A 16,929-nucleotide genomic window follows, 5' to 3' on the forward strand; every position below is an offset into this window, starting at 1 on the left:
GGGAGGGGAGATTTAATGGAAATTGGAGAAGTAAATGCTAATGCTGTCTGGTTGCAAAGTACACATTTTGTGTGGTGCTCAGATAACGTGGACACCCGTAAATGTCGGTACACAATGCAATCCTAACTTACTACTTAGGTGTCATTATTTCCAGGTTGATCTGGGTGCATTACTGAGGGATGCAGCACTAGGGGAGATATTGTCCCTTGAATGAGATGTTAAACCAAGGAGCCATCTTTCTCCCAAGTCAATATAGAAGGAATCTAGGAAGCATTTTGGACCAGCAAAAGGACTTTTAGAATGCGATGTTAAACCTGAGGATTCATTTGAGAGGCAAATTCCCAACTAAACTCTTGGTCAGGGTATATTCTGCTGTTGGAATCCATGTTCCTATCGCAGAACAATAGATAGAACTGACATTCTGATACTGTCAGTAGGTTCAAGGTTCTACATTGGACAGTTAATATATGGCAGTCATACACTTTAGAACTGTCACTCTTCAGTCATGTCGTCAAGTCACCTTTATTTGTCATTTATACCATACTCACAAGGTAAAGACAAGAGAGCGTTTTTCCATGACCACAGAGCATATTTACATAAATTAGAATAGAAGTTAAACACACTTAAAATTTTAATACGTATACAATAACAGTCCACAGTACCTTATCCACAAATGTTCTGGGAGTCTGATGGCTTGGGGGAAAAACTGTTACCCAATCTGGACATAACAACCAGAGTGCTTCACTACCTCCTATCAGATGGCAGAAGGGAGAACAGTGTGTGGAGTCCTTCACAATGTTTATTGCCTTTCGCCTGCATTGAGTGCTGTAGACGCCCTTCATGGTAGGAAATGATCTTTTCCACTGACTTCAGTCTCCTTGCAGTCCGAGGAGGTACAGCTTCCATACCAGGTGGTGGTGCAGTTGCACAGGATGGTCTCCATACATCCTCTGTAGAATGTAGTGAGGATGGAGGGTGATCCAAGGCAGTGAGGGGATAAGAAATGGAGAAAAGTATCTAGAGCATTGAAGTATTATACAACACTGCAGATGTAAGTGATTAAGTAATACACTGTTGATGAGAGCAGGTGATAGTTTACCAATGAAATTGGCAAAAAGATAATGTCATGCTGCTGAGGCTGTAGGCAATAGAATGCAATATGATAGTAAGAATATAGGGAATAGCATATATTGAGAGTATAGGAAACATGGTACTGAGGATATGGGAAATAAAATGTAGTATTTGACTAAGTTATAGAATAATATAATATAATAACATTCGAGTGTTAAAACAGGCCAGAATAGGCAATAGAGTATAATATAGTCCTGATGTAGAAGATAAGGATCAAAGACTTTAATATTGCACTGAAGGTATAGGTAATTGTGAAATATGTAATCAGTCTGAAACATTCCACTGCTCCACAACTATTTTGTATCCCACTCTGTTAAACTGCAAGCTTTGAAGCATCATTCTAAGGCACCTTTATCACAAATTTCTGTACCAAAGTCTTGATAATAGAGCCACTCTTTGTTGGAACCTAGCTGGGGAATTTCCTTTAAACTCTTGGCAAGAACACACAGGGATTAGCCTATTTCCATGCTGTTGTGTTGATAGCTCCACATTGATTAACCCCAGATGCGTTCTCTCTGCTGCCTGTCGTGTGTTCAGCACTTGTTGCATATTTTGGGGAATGCTCAGAGTGCAGTAGATGTCACTGAATAATATTTGACCATTTTAGTCCCACTCCAATCTCATTGGAACACAGAGTTCTGCATGTCTTAATGAGGATCAAACTTCAAGGAAAGTTTATGGCAAAGTGCTCACTGCAGAATGAAGAAGTTGGAAGTCACAGTCCAGCTTCCTAATGAGGCTTTGGGTGCATTTGGATTGATGACGTTGCAGAGGGGAATTTTATAGGAGATTTCAGCTGTGCGTTAAGTACAGGTACGATGATTTTGCCTGAGGAGATGCAGTTGCTGTAAACTAAAGTATGAGGTGAAGCAAGATGTGATCTAATTGAACTGGGAAAAGTAAAGATTCCCTGAAGTTGTTACATGGATAAATATCCAGAATTCCACGTGCAGATGATATCTTCAGAACATTTGCATTTATCAAGACTGCATTTCCACCCTGTGCATCTAGAACGACCATCTGGAATGACCATCTGGAACGACCATCTGGAACGACCATCTGGAACGACCATTTGGAAAGACCACCTGGAACGACAATCTGGAACGACCACCTGGAACGACCATCTGGTACCACCACCTGGAACGACCATCTGGAACGACCATCTGGAACGACCAGCTGGAACGACCATGAGAATGTGTGATGTTTACTCTAAAATAAATTCTTTGGGAAAGCACAACTTTAATAAAAAGTGGGTACATTATTTTATTCAATGCCCTCTGATGCTTGGAATTAATATTTTAAATTTGATTTGTAAGTACAGAAACAAAAAAATTACAGTATTCGACCCAAATCTGATGATTGGACTGAGAGCTGATGAAGGTTTCGGTAAGATCTTCTCTCATCTTTCTACACGAATGAGTTTTGTCCCTACTCAATATAGGTTACTCAGTCTCTCATAAACTAACCTCCTCAATTCCAGAATCAACCTGCTGAACCTCTTCCACACAGTTTCCAAACCCAACACAGTAAAATTCTTATTATCCAGCAGCTATGGGGGTTGGTAGATGCTGGATAAGTGAACTTTCCAGTTGCTTGAGGCTGCATGCTGCGTGCTTGGAGAACTAACTGCGAAGCGAGCCAATTTTAAACTTCCTGATTTTTTACCTATTTATTTTCAATAATTCCGCTTGAGGCTGCTGGTTGCTTGAAAACCGGAGAACAGGGGCTTCATTGTATATCCTTTCCCAAGTAAGGAGACCAGAACTGCACACACTGCACCCTCACCAGTACCCTGTACAATTGCCGCGGAACTTCCCTGCCCTTAAAATCAAACACTTCTAGGAACCTAGGCCAACATTCCATTTCCCTTTTTGAATACCTGCTGCACCTGCAAGCTAACTTTCTGTAATTCATGATTCCTCCTACTTCAGCACTAAATACTGCTTAAAGCAAAAACTTACACCAACACTCAGAATAATAAAGACCATGGCAGCCTGAAGCAACAGTCTAATTTCACCTGGTTCTCACACCTAAATGTTGGCAAGTGACCAGGGCTGGGGCAGTGACTTGGCTTCAGAACTGGATTTGATTGTAACCAAAGGTGGGAGTGGAACTTTGCTTCCTCTCAAACTTGTAAGAGAATTTAAGATTTTCTGTGAATGATGTGATTGGACACCTAAACACTATCAGAGGTAGTGGAACATTTTAAAGCAATAAAAGTAATTAAAAAACAAGCAATCATGAAATACATTAAAGAAAGTTACACGTCCAATCTGCAAGCTGAGAAAAACCATAAAAATTAAACGTGTCTCCTATCCTGTGCCATGTTTAGACTAATGATGGATGAGAGAATCAATTCCCTGGTGATGGACCTTAATGAAGGACAAGGTGTCATCTGTCACTCAGAAATTCTCAGATTCAATGTTGAGGCACGCAAATCCAGGCCTTGTCTCTGTCTGAATAGCCATATATTTGTGGTTCCTTTTAGACCGTTTGGAAACCCTATTTACAGCTAGCAATTTTCAACCTGACATGGGAAGTTAATCATAGAACACTAGAACAAACAAACAGGCTCTTTGGTCCATCAAGTTCATTCAGAATTATTATACTACCAAGTCTTATTGACCTGCACTCAGATCATATACCTGCCCTCAATGTACCTGTCCAAATTTTTCTTAGCACAGTACGATCGACTCTTGGTGGCTACCAGCTTGCAATCGGGAGTGAGGTTGGTGAATAGTGGGGGGAGGGTAGAGAGGCCACAAGTAGCCTGTGGGGGGGCTATCCGACAACTGTATGTCACAGATGGTGAAGGGGGTGGGGGGAAGGACCCGTCGAATTGCAAGGTGACCTTCTGCAGTTGGCACTGGAATTACAAGGGAGCACAAAGCCGGTGTTTGAGCAGTCAGAAGTGTTCATTCACTACACCTCTGACAGTCAGGGGTCACTACATAGGGCCCATGGATGGCTACAGAATATGATTCAGACAAGAGAGATTCCCAGTGTTTGGCGGGCCTTACTTTAAGAGACAGACTTTTAGTAGTATCAGGGTGGATAAAACACTCTGTACTCTTGCTATCAAATAAGCATTTGCCCATTTACCTCGACGTCCATCATGGACTTGGGGAGTTCATGTGGTTCCCCCTGATTCAGTGTCTGAGACTGTTGGATGCTCTGCTGCCAAAATGACCACCCTTGGCCGCAAGATGGACAGCCTCGACCCCTCGTGGTATCGTACGTCAGGGAAGATGGCGTTTGGTGCGCAGTTCAAAATAGCCCCTCCCATGATTTGCCAATGGCATAACTGGAATGCAGGGAAGAAGGTGACGATTGCAATTCCCGGGGTAGTGAATGGCCACAGGTGTTGCTACTGGTTGTCACGGGTGGTTTAGATTGGTAAATTTTGGAGTAATGGCCTTTTTTTCAGCACCGGGAGCATACCGCATCCTTGGCAGGGCAGTATTTCCTCGGTGCCTGCCCTGCCTGCAAAAGTAGCAACTGGAGAGATTGCCCAATGATGGCAGCTGTGGTCAAGTCATTCGAGTAATGGGTCGGTGTAGGTGACCAGTCACTCGCAGGGTGGGATGATGCCCCATCTCAGGGTAGAGGCGACCAAGCGGCCGAGTAGTCATCCGAATTATGGAGGGCCACCTCCAGTGTCTCTGTAAGCTCAACCACCCTTTTGCTCCTGTAATCACTGGCACATGTATCCAGAGTAGAGGGTGGCAAACATGGGCATCCTCTACACATGATCCAGAGGACCCGCAGAAACTCAACACTAGACTCACCAGGGCATTGTCTGCGTAGACCTCGTTAACCTTTTGGCAATACTGGGCTTTGAAGATCTCAATCACTACCTAGTGTGAGCTGGCGTTGTTGATCATGGGAAAAACCTGGGGCCTGACCTGCGAGAGGAGTAGTCTCAGCCGAATTTTGTCCATGGTGATAGTATCTGTTAATGAAAAATGGAGGATATTCAAAAAAGAAATTTTGAGGGTACAGAGTAGTTATGTCCCAGTGTGGATCAAAGGAAAGGCTGGAAGTCATAGGGAGGCTTGGTTTTCGAGGAATATTGGAAATTTGGTTAGGAGAAAAAGGGAGGTGTGCAAGAGGTATAAAGAGCAGGGAGCTGAGAAGTTGAAGGAGGACTACAAGGAGTGTAGAAGGAATCTTAAGAAAGAAATTAGAAAGGCCAAAAAAAGGCATGAAGAGGCTTTGGCTGACAGAGTAAGTACATTAAAAGTAAAAGATTAGTGAGATATAAAATTGGACCCCTTGTAGATAGCGAGGGTAGGCTGAGTGAGAAGTCTGAGAAAATGGGGGAAATTTTGAATGATTTCTTTGCCTTGGGAAAAAAATGTTGAACCAGTTGAAGTAAAGAAAAATAGTGGGGAGGTCATGAAGCATATAAGGATAAACGAAGAGGTAGTGATGGCTGTGTTAAAAAAGATAAAGGTGGATAAATCTCCTGGACTGGACAAAATATTCCCTAGGACACTCAGGGAGGCTAGTAGACAGTTAGTGGGGCCATTAACAGAGATATTTAGGATGTCACTGGCCACAGGGGTGGTACCAAAGGATTGGAGGGTGGTACATGTGGTTCCTCTGTTTAAGAAAGGGTCCAAATGCAAACCTGGGAATTATAGGCCTGTAAGTCTGACGTCTGTGTTCTGAGGGATGCTATTTACAAATTTTTGGAGGTACAAGGATTGATAGGGAGTAATCAGCATGGTTTTGTCAGGGGTAGACCATGCTTGACAAACCTGATTGAGTTCTTCGAGGGGGTTACAAAAAAGGTTGATGAAGGGAAAGCTGTGGATGTTGCCTATTTGGACTTTAGTAAAGCTTTTGACAAAGTTCCCCACAGGAAGTTACGAAAAAAGGTGGAGGCATTAGGTATAAATAAGGAGGTAGTGAAATGGATTCAGCAGTGGTTGGATGGGAGGTGTCAGAGAGTAGTGGTAGAAAATTGTTTGTCCAACTGGAGGCCGGAGACTAGTGGAGTTCCTCAGGGTTCGGTCTTAGGTCCACTATTATTTGTTATATATATTAACGATCTGGATGTAGGGGTGGACAATTGGATAACCAAGTTTGCGGATGACACAAAGATTGGTGGTGTTGTGGACAGTGAGGTAGATTACCGTAGATTAAAAGGTGATTTAGGAAGGCTGGAGGTGTGGGCTGAGAAATGGCTGATGGAATTTAATACAGATAAATGTGAGGTGCTACATTTTGGAAAGGCAAATTTAAATAGGTCATATACATTGAATGGTAGACAATTGAGGAGTGCAGAGCAACAAAGGGATTTAGGAGTTATGGTAAATAGTACCCTCAAGGCTGATACTCAAGTAGATGGTGTGGTGAAGAAGGCATTTGGAATGTTGGCCTTCATAAATCGGAGTATTGAATTCAAGAGTAGGGAGGTTATGATGAAATTGTACAAGGCATTGGTGAGGCCAAATTTGGAGTACCGTGTACAGTTTTGGTCACCAAATTATAGGAAAGATATAATCAAAATAGAGAGAGTGCAGAGAAGGTTCACGAGAATGTTGACAGGATTTCAGGGTCTGAGTTACAGGGAAAGGTTGTGCAGACTGGGGCTTTTTTCTCTGGAGTGTAGAAGATTGAGAGGGGACTTGATAGAGGTGTTTAAGATTTTAAAAGGGACAGACAGAATAAATGTGGATAGGCTTTTTCAATTAAGAGTGGGGGAGATTCAAACTAGAGGACATGGTTTAAGATTGAAGGGGGAAAATCATAAGGGGAACATGAGGGGAAATTTCTTTATGCAGAGGGTGGTGGGGATGTGGAATGAGCTTCCGGCAGACGTGGTCGAGGCGGGATCATTGGTTACATTTAAGGAAAAACTGGATCGTTACATGGATAGGAGGGGACTGGAGGGGTATGGACTGGGTGCTGGTCAGTGGGACTAGGAGGGTGGGGATTTGCTACATCATGGACTAGTAGGGCCGAACTGGCCTGTTCTTTGCTGTAAGTGGTTATATGGTTATATGGCTGCCGCCAATAAGTTTTTGAGGCCTTGAAGCCACAGCCCGAAGGTGTCCGGGGCATCTAGCGACCGTGTGTTGATGTCAAATTTCTCTGGATTTAGGTGTTGCCCAAACGCCTTTGAAAATTTTAGCTATTAAAATTGATGTCCCATCAATAATTGAGAAGGCTGAGTTGTGAAACAATCAGGCTTTTAATAGCTAAAGGCTGGAACACTATCAAACAACCGTCCACCTCCTAGACTGATCAGAGCAAAAGGAAAGGGGTAGTCTGTAAGGGGCTATGGGTAGGATTTGTCTCGGCAGGAGGGTCCAGTCGCTAGTAGCCAATCATGGTGTAACAGTGGTTTACCACAATTTGCATCCACAAACTTTGTTAGTGCAATTTGAAGATTGAATTTGCAGTGGAATTTGTTCTAGAGAGGAGGCAGCATAGTTTGAACATTTTCCTATTTGTCACAGAGTCATAGAAGAACTGAATCATGAACCAGAAAAATAGGCCCGTTGGGCCATTTTGTCTATGCATACCATCAAGTTCCATACCAATCGCATTTAGCGCACTTGGTTCATTGCCTTCTTTGCCTTGGTTGTCCAGTTGAACCTTAAATTTCATAGAAACCCCTGGTTTCAGACTCCCCTACCATTAGAAACATTCTCTCCACATCCTCTCCAGGCTTTTCAGTATTCACTACATTCCAATGAGACCCCCTCACCTCCTCATTCTTCTCAGTGAGTAAAATACCGGATGATATCAAATGATCCTCAAATTAAAACCCTTTCATTCTGGGGATCATTGTTATAAACCCTCTCTAATGCCAACACACCCTTCCATAGATATGGAGCCCAAAACTACTCTAAATATTCAGTGTCACCTCATCAATGCCTTATAAAACCTCAATCTAACAGCCCACTTTCATATTTTATCATTCTTGAAATGAATGCTGGTATTTCATTTACCTTCCTTACCACTGTTTCTACACACGTTGACTGTTAAGGAGTCTTGCACAAGAACTTCCAAGTCCGCCTTGATTTCTGAACTCGTTACCCATTCAGAAAATAGTCTACACCTTTATTCTTCCCACACTCCTCTCACTGTACTCCAGGTGCCATTTCCTTGCCCAATTTCCGAGCAAACTCAGTGCTACCTCAACACAACCTGCCCATCCTTCAATCGTTCAATCATTCTCAAACTTGGTCACATGGGTATCCAAGCCATCACCAAACCATTGACATATAATGTGAAAGGAAGTGACCCCACCTCTGAGCCCTGCGGAACACCACTGGTCACTGGTAGACAACTAGAAAAGACACCTTTTATCTACATTCTCTGCCTTCTGCTGGTCAGCCAATGTTCTAACCATGCGAGTATCTTTCCTGTAATACCGTGGGTTGTCATTTTGCTTAGCACTCTCATGTGTAATACCATATCGAAAGCCTTTTTAACATCCACGTAATCGGCATCCTTTGTCTATCCTTCCTGTAATTTCCTCAAAGAATTCCAACAGGTTTGTCAGGCTTTCTCCTTCAGGAAACCATGCTGAGTGATCTGTATGTGCTTAAACCTCATCCTAAATAATAGATGCATCTATTAATGCCAGGGGCAGCGCTGTTGCTGGTGTGGACCCATGGAGCATGTGGAGGGGAGATACACCACTTCCGCAGGGTCCAACCACCCAGTCAACTGCTATCAGATCCATAAAGGAGCCAACGATAGATTTATTTATGACCCAAGATGGTGGCACCTATGATAGGCAGAAGCCACAAGGGTTTGCAGACCCCATGGAAGTGGAGGACTGGTACAGAGCACCAGAAAATGGGGAAACTATCTCCCATCTGAGAAGGAGAAGCAAAGGAGATGACCCATGGGATGGTGACCATGGCAGTTGACCTGTGAGAGGGCTCTGCAACTGAAAGAGCCACGCATGTGGCAGGCTACTGGAGACTTGAAGCAGGAACCACAGAGACTGGTGGCTGCTGGAGACTGCTGTTGGGAGACTCGCACCAGGCTGCAGACTGCTGGAGACAGGCTCAAAACTGGCTGAGGAGTTACCAAGCACCGGAAGCGGGATGTGAGGGGGTGCCAAAAGCATTGAAGGTTCATGATCTGGAGCTTGGATTTGGACTGGAGTCTGTGCGGCTGCAGAAGTGCAGGAGGTGAATCTACGGACACACAGTGACTCTGGGGAATCTCTCTTTTGCTTCTCTTTCTCTGACCGTAAGAAGCGCTTCAGGGAATTTCTGCCGATGGCGAATCTGTCTAACTTACAGCAGGCAAAAGAAATTTTGTGTAATATGACACTGTTTTATTGCATGACAATAAAATGAATCTTAGATCTTGAATTTTTAACATCTCACCAATCCCAGGCCTACCTCCTTTCTTGAAGAATGGAGTGACATTAGCAATTTTCTAATCCTCCAGAACCATTCCACAATCTAGTGATTCCAAAAAAGATTATTACCAATGCCTCTACAATTCCTTCAGCTACCTCTTTCTAAACCCTGGGATGTCATTCATCTGGTCCAGGTGATTTATCCACCTTCAGAACTTTCAACTTTCCCAGCATCTTCTCCTTTGTGATATCAACTACACACACTTGCACCCTTGACACTCTTGAACTCCTGGCACTCCTTCCGCAGTGAAGACAGATGCAAAATAGATGGTTGCATTGAATACACTGTGGCCAACAGCGATGGAGGCAGGTACAGTAGGATCTTTTAATGGACTATTAGATAGATACATGGAACTGAGAAAAATGAAGGATTATGCAGTAGGGGAATTCTAGGTGGTTGTTAGCTTAGATTATTAGGTTGACACATCTCTGTGGGCTATAAGGCCTGTAAATGTCTATGTTCTATGTTCAAACCGGTACCAATGCACTTCCTACAGCTTTCAGGTGGACTGTGGTGGCATCCAGACACCCCACAACTAGGGTGTCATCACTGCAGACGATAGGCAAGATGAACTACTCCTTTCCTGCCCCTCGCAATGCTTATAGATTGGTGCCTGTTACATAATTACAAATAAACACAATGGAATTCTGTTGCAATCAACATGTCGACATGCAAAAAAAAATGATTAAACCAGACTTACTTGGTCTGGGAACCTGTTACATCAGGAGTTGATTAATTCAGGAGCAAATTGGAACATGTTAAAGATTTCTTTGCATTTGGAATTACCGAGGAATTTGCTTATATCAATATTGCAGTTTGGTGGAAGTGATTAAATATTAGGAAATACATTACCACTTACCCAAAGTGGATTAGTAGAACCATCTCCCCACACCTATAAAGCTGTGCAGTCTAGTCTATGTCGATAAGCACTTCAAGGGTTATCTGTTGGATTGAAGGAAATATTTATTGCAGCTGTGACTAAGATGAGCTCTTGTTGCACCCTGCAGGAAATAAGTAGTTATATTCTAAACTAGTTCCACTTAATAAATTCATCTTTTAGACAGGTTATAGTGGATATCATAGACCAGTGCCAAGATTCCACAGTGAGAACATCAGACTGAAGTGTCAGTCTGAATAGTTCGGGTCTTTGAGCAAACCCTCAGGTAAAGTCCCATCACCCAAACAGACAAAACCAGAACCTATGATTTATGGATTAAATAAACCTAAAAGGAAATTTGTCGAGGGGAACAAAAAAAAGACAGACAAGAAGAGAAAGAGAGAGTCAGACAGAAAGAAAGGGGCAGAAAGAGAGAGAGGAGAGAGAGAAGGTGAGATGTGCATTTTTAAAGAGCTGATGCCATTCACAATTCTCTGGGTGCCTAATATCTTGGTGCAGAAACACCAGGAATTGGAAGACACCCAGCAGTCCACACCTGAGACCTGTCAGCGCAGGGATTTATTCATTTTAATAAGGGTTTGAGGATGGTGCCAAGAAATGCTTGCTGTGAATTAAACCAAGTTGGCCCGTTCCTCCAGGATCTCAGACGGAATGTTCTGTGGCTCTAAGTTTCCATGACGCATGCAAGGGATGAAGTGATGACATCTTTAATGTAATTAATTATCTCACCTGTGATAAGTAATCTATAAAAAGTAGAATTCTATGAATGTAATGAATCTGAAAGCTTGTGTCAAACATGACAAGTGGGTCTGTTGCTCTACATTGGCAGATGGACACTGCATGTAGGCGAGTTACTAGTGCAGTGGGTCGCAACCTTTTTTCCCAACTCACATACCACCTTAAGTAATCCCGTAGGGACCACAGACCATCCTATGCACTAGGTGCTTTCTGGTTAGCAAGAGATTACTTAAATTGGTATGTGAGTGAAACAGAAATGTTGAGGACTGTACTAATGCCTTTCAAATGGATGAATGAAACTCCTCCAGATCTCTACAATGCTCCATCACTGGTCTCCTGAAGTTCTGGTATTCATTTTTACGGTGCAAGTCACTGTGCCTTCATTATCTTCCTTTATTCCAAAATGATCCCTGCACTAGCCCTTAATGGTCACTTTATGGCAAGCAAGCTTTGTGCCACTTGCCCCCCTGTGACTCAGGCTAAGTTTGTTTGATCAGTCACTTTGTTTCACTTGTAGATCAACACTGGTCTCTGCCCACTCGTAGTCTGTGGAATTCTTGCAGAGCTAGTTGGAAGGAGGGGAGGTTTGATAGAGGTATGCAAAATTATGGGCGGTACGGACAGAGTAAATGGAACTAGACTTTGTTTCCCACTAGGGCTAGGTGAGGTACAAACTAGAAGACATAGGTAAAAGGTGAAAGGGAAAAAGTTTAGGGGAACCATTGGGGGAACTTCACACAGAAAGTACGGAACGAGCTGCCTGCTAAGGTGGTGAATGTGGGCTCAGTTTTCACATTTAATAAAAATTTTGAAAGATACATGAATGAAAAGGATATCAAGGGCTATGGACTAGGTTCAGGTCAATGGGACCAGGCAGAATAATAGTTCAGCACGGACTAGAGGGGCCAAAGGTCCTGATTTCTGTGATGTAATGTTCTATGGTTTTAGTAACTGTGAAATACAACAGTACTGTCATCTCAAGGACCTGTTGTGATGGGACTTATTGTCATTACCTCCCCTAAGGGTAGATTAGTCTAAGAAGTTCAAGTATACTGCTCCACCAGAGGGTAATTCCAAGGTTAATTAAGAGCCAACAAACTTTGCCTTGAAATGTTCCAGACAGGCACAGTGCTTTAATTCCATGGTCAATTTATCCTCTCTGGGACTAATTAGTGCCTGGACCAAGATCTGCTTCATGTCTGCGAGGAGAGGTGGGTGCTACATTGAGCAGAAATCCCAGGGAAAGTTTTAATTTTGTTTGGGCATCATGTTCAATGCAGACATTGTGGGTCTAAGGGTTTGTTCCTGTGCTGTATGTTTGATAACTACTTCCTGAAGTTGAGCCATTTCAGAGGGTCAAAGAGTCAAACCGTTTTGGTTAGTCTGAAGTCATGATCAGATTTCCACCACTAAAGGACGTTAGTGGATCTGATGGGTTTGTAGAATAACATTAGTCCTGGTGTTAGGTTTGCAGTGCAATACACAAAAGTGCTGGAGGAACTCAACAGGTCATGAAGCAAACCTATATAACCAACATTTCAGGCTTGAGCCCTTTGTTAAGGTCTGGTCCTAATGTTTTATTCCTTATTTAAGGTCTTTGTTAAGGTCTGGTCCTAATGTTTTATTCCTTATTTATTTAATAGCAAATTCCTTAGCTGCTGAGTTGGGACTGGAAAAAAAATAATTAAACTCCTCTAATCCAGAATCCACGTGTCTATAAATCCCAATGGTCTGGTATCCAGATCAATTCTTAGTGACACTATATGCTCAGAATAGTGGGGTCAGGAAAACCGAGGTCCGGCAGGAAGAGTGGGTTTGCTGTGTTTGGGAGCACTTTTTTGGTTCAGCTCCCCGATGTTCACCAATGAGTAAAAAAAAAGTGAGAAAAAAATGCCGCCGATGGTAGAAACACAAAATAAAACCAGAACATGCTAGAAACACTCAGCATATCAGGGGAGCTTCTGTGGAAAGCGAAACTATTAAATTGCTGCAATATGTCAAGAGAGAAAAGGGGATAATAAATGTGAATGGATATTGACAATTCCAGTTTATGCAAGAAAAATTGATGTTTCAGAAGTGCACGTAGATCTTTTGGTGGTCTCGGAGTAGTTAATGGTTAGGTTCAGATTATGGTTACAGAGCAGCTGATGGTTAGTTTGTGCAAATGGTTCAGGCAAGCTAACGTGCTAAAGGAATAACCATTGAGGATTATCTTCAGCCATGCATTAGCCAGAGCCACATTGTTATAATTTCACTTCAACGCCGTGTTCAAGCAATTTCCTTCCAAAATAGTCAAAGACTCAAACAGCAGGAAAGCAGACCCTTTAATCACTACGTCCATCCTGAAGAAGTAGCACGACAGCACTTTTCCTCAATTTCACTCAGAACACTGGGAGTTTTAGAGAGAGAAAAAACAATTATTGGAATTGCCCAAAGGCACAAAGAGCATCTTTGGTGTTGAATTGCTGTCCCACAAAAATTGTTTCCCACAGTGGGTGAATTGAGGACAAAAGGGCGCAACTTCAGGATTGGATGGCACAGAAATTTCTTCAGCTAGAGGGTGGTAAGTCTGGCACAGCCCACTGTGGAGCACAGAGATTTAAGACAGAGATTGATAGATTCTTGAGTCACCAGGATATCAGATGTTAAGGGGAGTAGGCCAGCCAGTGGAGCTGTGGGAAAATGGATCAACTCATTATTTAATTGCGGGCAGACTTGATGGGCCTATTTCTGCTCCTGTGTATTATGACATAAAAATAACTCAACTAACTTTCTTCTCAAACTTCCCCATTCTAAATAAAAGAATACCTAACTTAGAGTCTTTCCTCATCGCTAATGTTTTCCAGCTGGGTAACATTCCTGTAAACCCCTTCTCTGTTACTGTAATGTGGCAATCATAATGGTGTTGATTCAAGATTCAAGATTCAATTTATTATCATTGTATTAAAACATATTACATGAAATTGCTTTTGCCTGCTGTAAAGCAGACAGATTCGCCATAAACAGAAATTGTCTGAAGCGCCTCTTACAGTGAGAGAGAGAGAAGCAAAGAAGAGTCCCCCTAAGAGCCACGGGGTGTCTGTAAATCCGCCTCCAGCACTTGTGCAGCCTCCACAGCCACACAGAGTCCAGTCCAAACCACTGGCAACACAAGCACCAGATCCAAACCTCCGGCACGGTCAGGAACCCCTCAGCGCCTTCAGCACCCCCTTGCATCATGGTTCCGATACCTGGTAACCCATCAGCCAGTTCTGAGTCAGTCTCCAGTAGTCTGCAGCATGGTGTGAGTCTCCTGACAGCAGTCTCCAGTAGTCCTCAGCCTCTGAGGGTGCCTCACCTGGAGTCTCCATCAGTCTGCCGCACGCGACACCATTTGGACGTGACAACTTCTGCATGAAAAATAGTTCTATTTATTTATTTATCTTTTGATTTTAAACTGTTGCACTTAACATGCCATTTAACATATGAAATTGGATTGCAGAGGTGAGCCCAGGTATTTTTCTTATTACGGTTAACCATGACCTGTGATGAATATAAAATATTTTAGAGCAAAAGCACTGTGTGGTTCTGCCCTTTACTGACCTGTGCTGTAATATGACAGACAATTTAGCATATCGATGTGGAAGAATGTTAACACATGGTGTTGCCTTGCCCTTGTTAATGCAATATAACAGTGCCTCATGCTCAGATGGGCATCGTTTTCCAGAATGCTAAACCTTGTAGCAATTGTGACTTTCTTTGCATCAGAGACTGGACACAACTGGGAGATCACTTCGCTGAGAACCTTCACTCTGTCTGCATCAATGACAGGGATCTACCAGCGGCCAACCCTTTCAATTCTGTGCTCCACTTCCACGTTGACATGTCCATCCATGACCTCATACTGCCAAACTAAGGGCACCTATAAGTTGGAGGATGGTGCCATCTGGGCACTCTCCAAATTTTTTTGTCCGGTTTCTGGTAGCTTACTCCCTGTTCTCTGTCTCTTCCACATCCCTCTTCCATCCTGCAGCTCTCCATCCCCTTCCCTCTCCATTCAAGTCAAGTCAACTTTATTTATTGTTCATACCATGCTTGTACAATAAGACAAGATCATATTTCTCCAGGACCAGAGTATATTTACATAGATATATTAGGAAAACAGCTAATACATTAACATATTACACTGAAGGTCTACGGCACATTATTGTTACGAGCCCAGAGGACCCCAAAACCCAGTAGCAATAGATGTTCACCAAGACAAATGGTTACTTAAACAGAAGTTCCTTTTAATTATCTTTAAACATGAAACTTATCACTATTAACTGAACTAACCTAACTTAACCCCCTTCTAATTCTAAGCACACCTGTTTGAAATGTGTGTGAAAGTTTAGAAAAGTTCTTTGATTCACAGTCCAATCTCACTTCTCATTCCTCCTAGTTAACTGGTTGCAGGCAATTCTTAGACTGTGCTCAGAATTTAACATTTATGAAGTTCACCAGGCTTTGGTGCTTGAAAGGTTACCACTCAGGAAAGTCCTTGTCAGTTTTCAGAGAGAGATATGTTGTTCCTGGACACAAATTGATCCTTTTTAATCAGCCACTTCGGTGTCTTGCCAAAGAAACTTGCCACATCAGGGTTTTCCAGATGATATCCTCTTTGTTTCGGGTCTCTTATTTCAAGTGAAACATTAGGCAGCCTGTCCTCTCCTCTTGCTTGAACCACAAGGGTTTTGACCAGGCTGAAGTAAACACTCACAACCCATCTTCCAAATGGGGTTTTCCACAAGCTTGCCAGCTTGTCCTGTTCCAGTCCCAACTGCTGCTGCTGACTGTAAAACTGCAACACTGATCTCTCCCTGAGAAAAAGCCTATTTTACTCTCTCTACTTCCAAAACTACATGATCCTCTTAGAACAGCAAGCTGCACTCCCAGACAGCCTGTGGCTCTGAACTACTCCTCTGATCTCTTTCATCTATTGCTTTTCAAATCAACAATCCATTGGTTAAGTCTCTTGGGCAATCCCCAAAGTTTTTGCAAAGGCCCCCAGGAGCTGCCCTGTCTGGCTTGAGCAGAGCTCCAGTATTTTAAATGAGATCTGTTTCAAAGTGTTTGCATGCAACCTACACTTTAAAAAACCATAAAGAACGCATATCACACAGGGGTAAAAAAGAACAATTACTTTATTAACAAAAAAATTCACCTTCAAACTTTAATTCAAAATCCCCCCTTTTATAACAATGCCTACTATTTACTATGCAAATCTCATAACAGTGTAAAACTAATAAATTCCCCAACCTAAATATAACATATGTAATTAAAGTCTAAGTTATATTTCCAACCAGCCAACAGAAAAACTTAGACACAAAACAAACACAAAACACACAAGACTCACAAAATTTTGATCTTAACCGAAGCAAGGATCATAAATAAAATTCAGTTTGTTTGATAAACTGAAGCCAAAAGATCTTTGAGAGAGAGAGAGAGAGAGAGAGAGAGAGAGAGAGAGAGAGAGAGAGAGAGAGAGAGAGAGAGAAAATTCGAGGTTGTCTTGTATTGCTTGCAGACAGAGGAACCACTGGCTTCGTCCAGATCCTTCTGGCTGCCTTCGGAATGTTCATCCTTTTTGAAATCCCAACATTCTAAACTGTCCTCCAGACCATGACTCATGCTCTGGGCCTCCTTCCACTCCACAGCATCACCCAGTGGTGGTTTATCATCCAAGTCCAGAAATTTTTAGATCATTTGCTGCACATGCTCAGTCCGTCTCCCACTCTCTCAGCA

General features: G+C 42.7%; 2 long non-coding RNA genes across 2 annotated transcripts; one reads left to right on the forward strand and one right to left on the reverse strand.

Moving 5' to 3' along the window:
- The first annotated feature begins 471 nt into the window (after positions 1-471).
- Positions 472-2,392, forward strand: LOC138752272 (uncharacterized). Its single transcript, XR_011350467.1, has 2 exons — positions 472-551; positions 2,143-2,392. It is a non-coding gene; the product is annotated as an uncharacterized lncRNA (long non-coding RNA).
- On the reverse strand, positions 584-16,701 carry LOC138752271 (uncharacterized). Its single transcript, XR_011350466.1, has 5 exons — positions 16,541-16,701; positions 14,397-14,555; positions 10,390-10,472; positions 4,920-5,083; positions 584-2,307 (listed from the first exon to the last, which is right to left on the reverse strand). It is a non-coding gene; the product is annotated as an uncharacterized lncRNA (long non-coding RNA).
- Between the last annotated feature and the right edge of the window lie 228 nt (positions 16,702-16,929).

This window comes from Narcine bancroftii, chromosome 2, assembly GCF_036971445.1.
Source record: "Narcine bancroftii isolate sNarBan1 chromosome 2, sNarBan1.hap1, whole genome shotgun sequence".
Lineage (NCBI taxonomy): Eukaryota > Metazoa > Chordata > Chondrichthyes > Torpediniformes > Narcinidae > Narcine > Narcine bancroftii.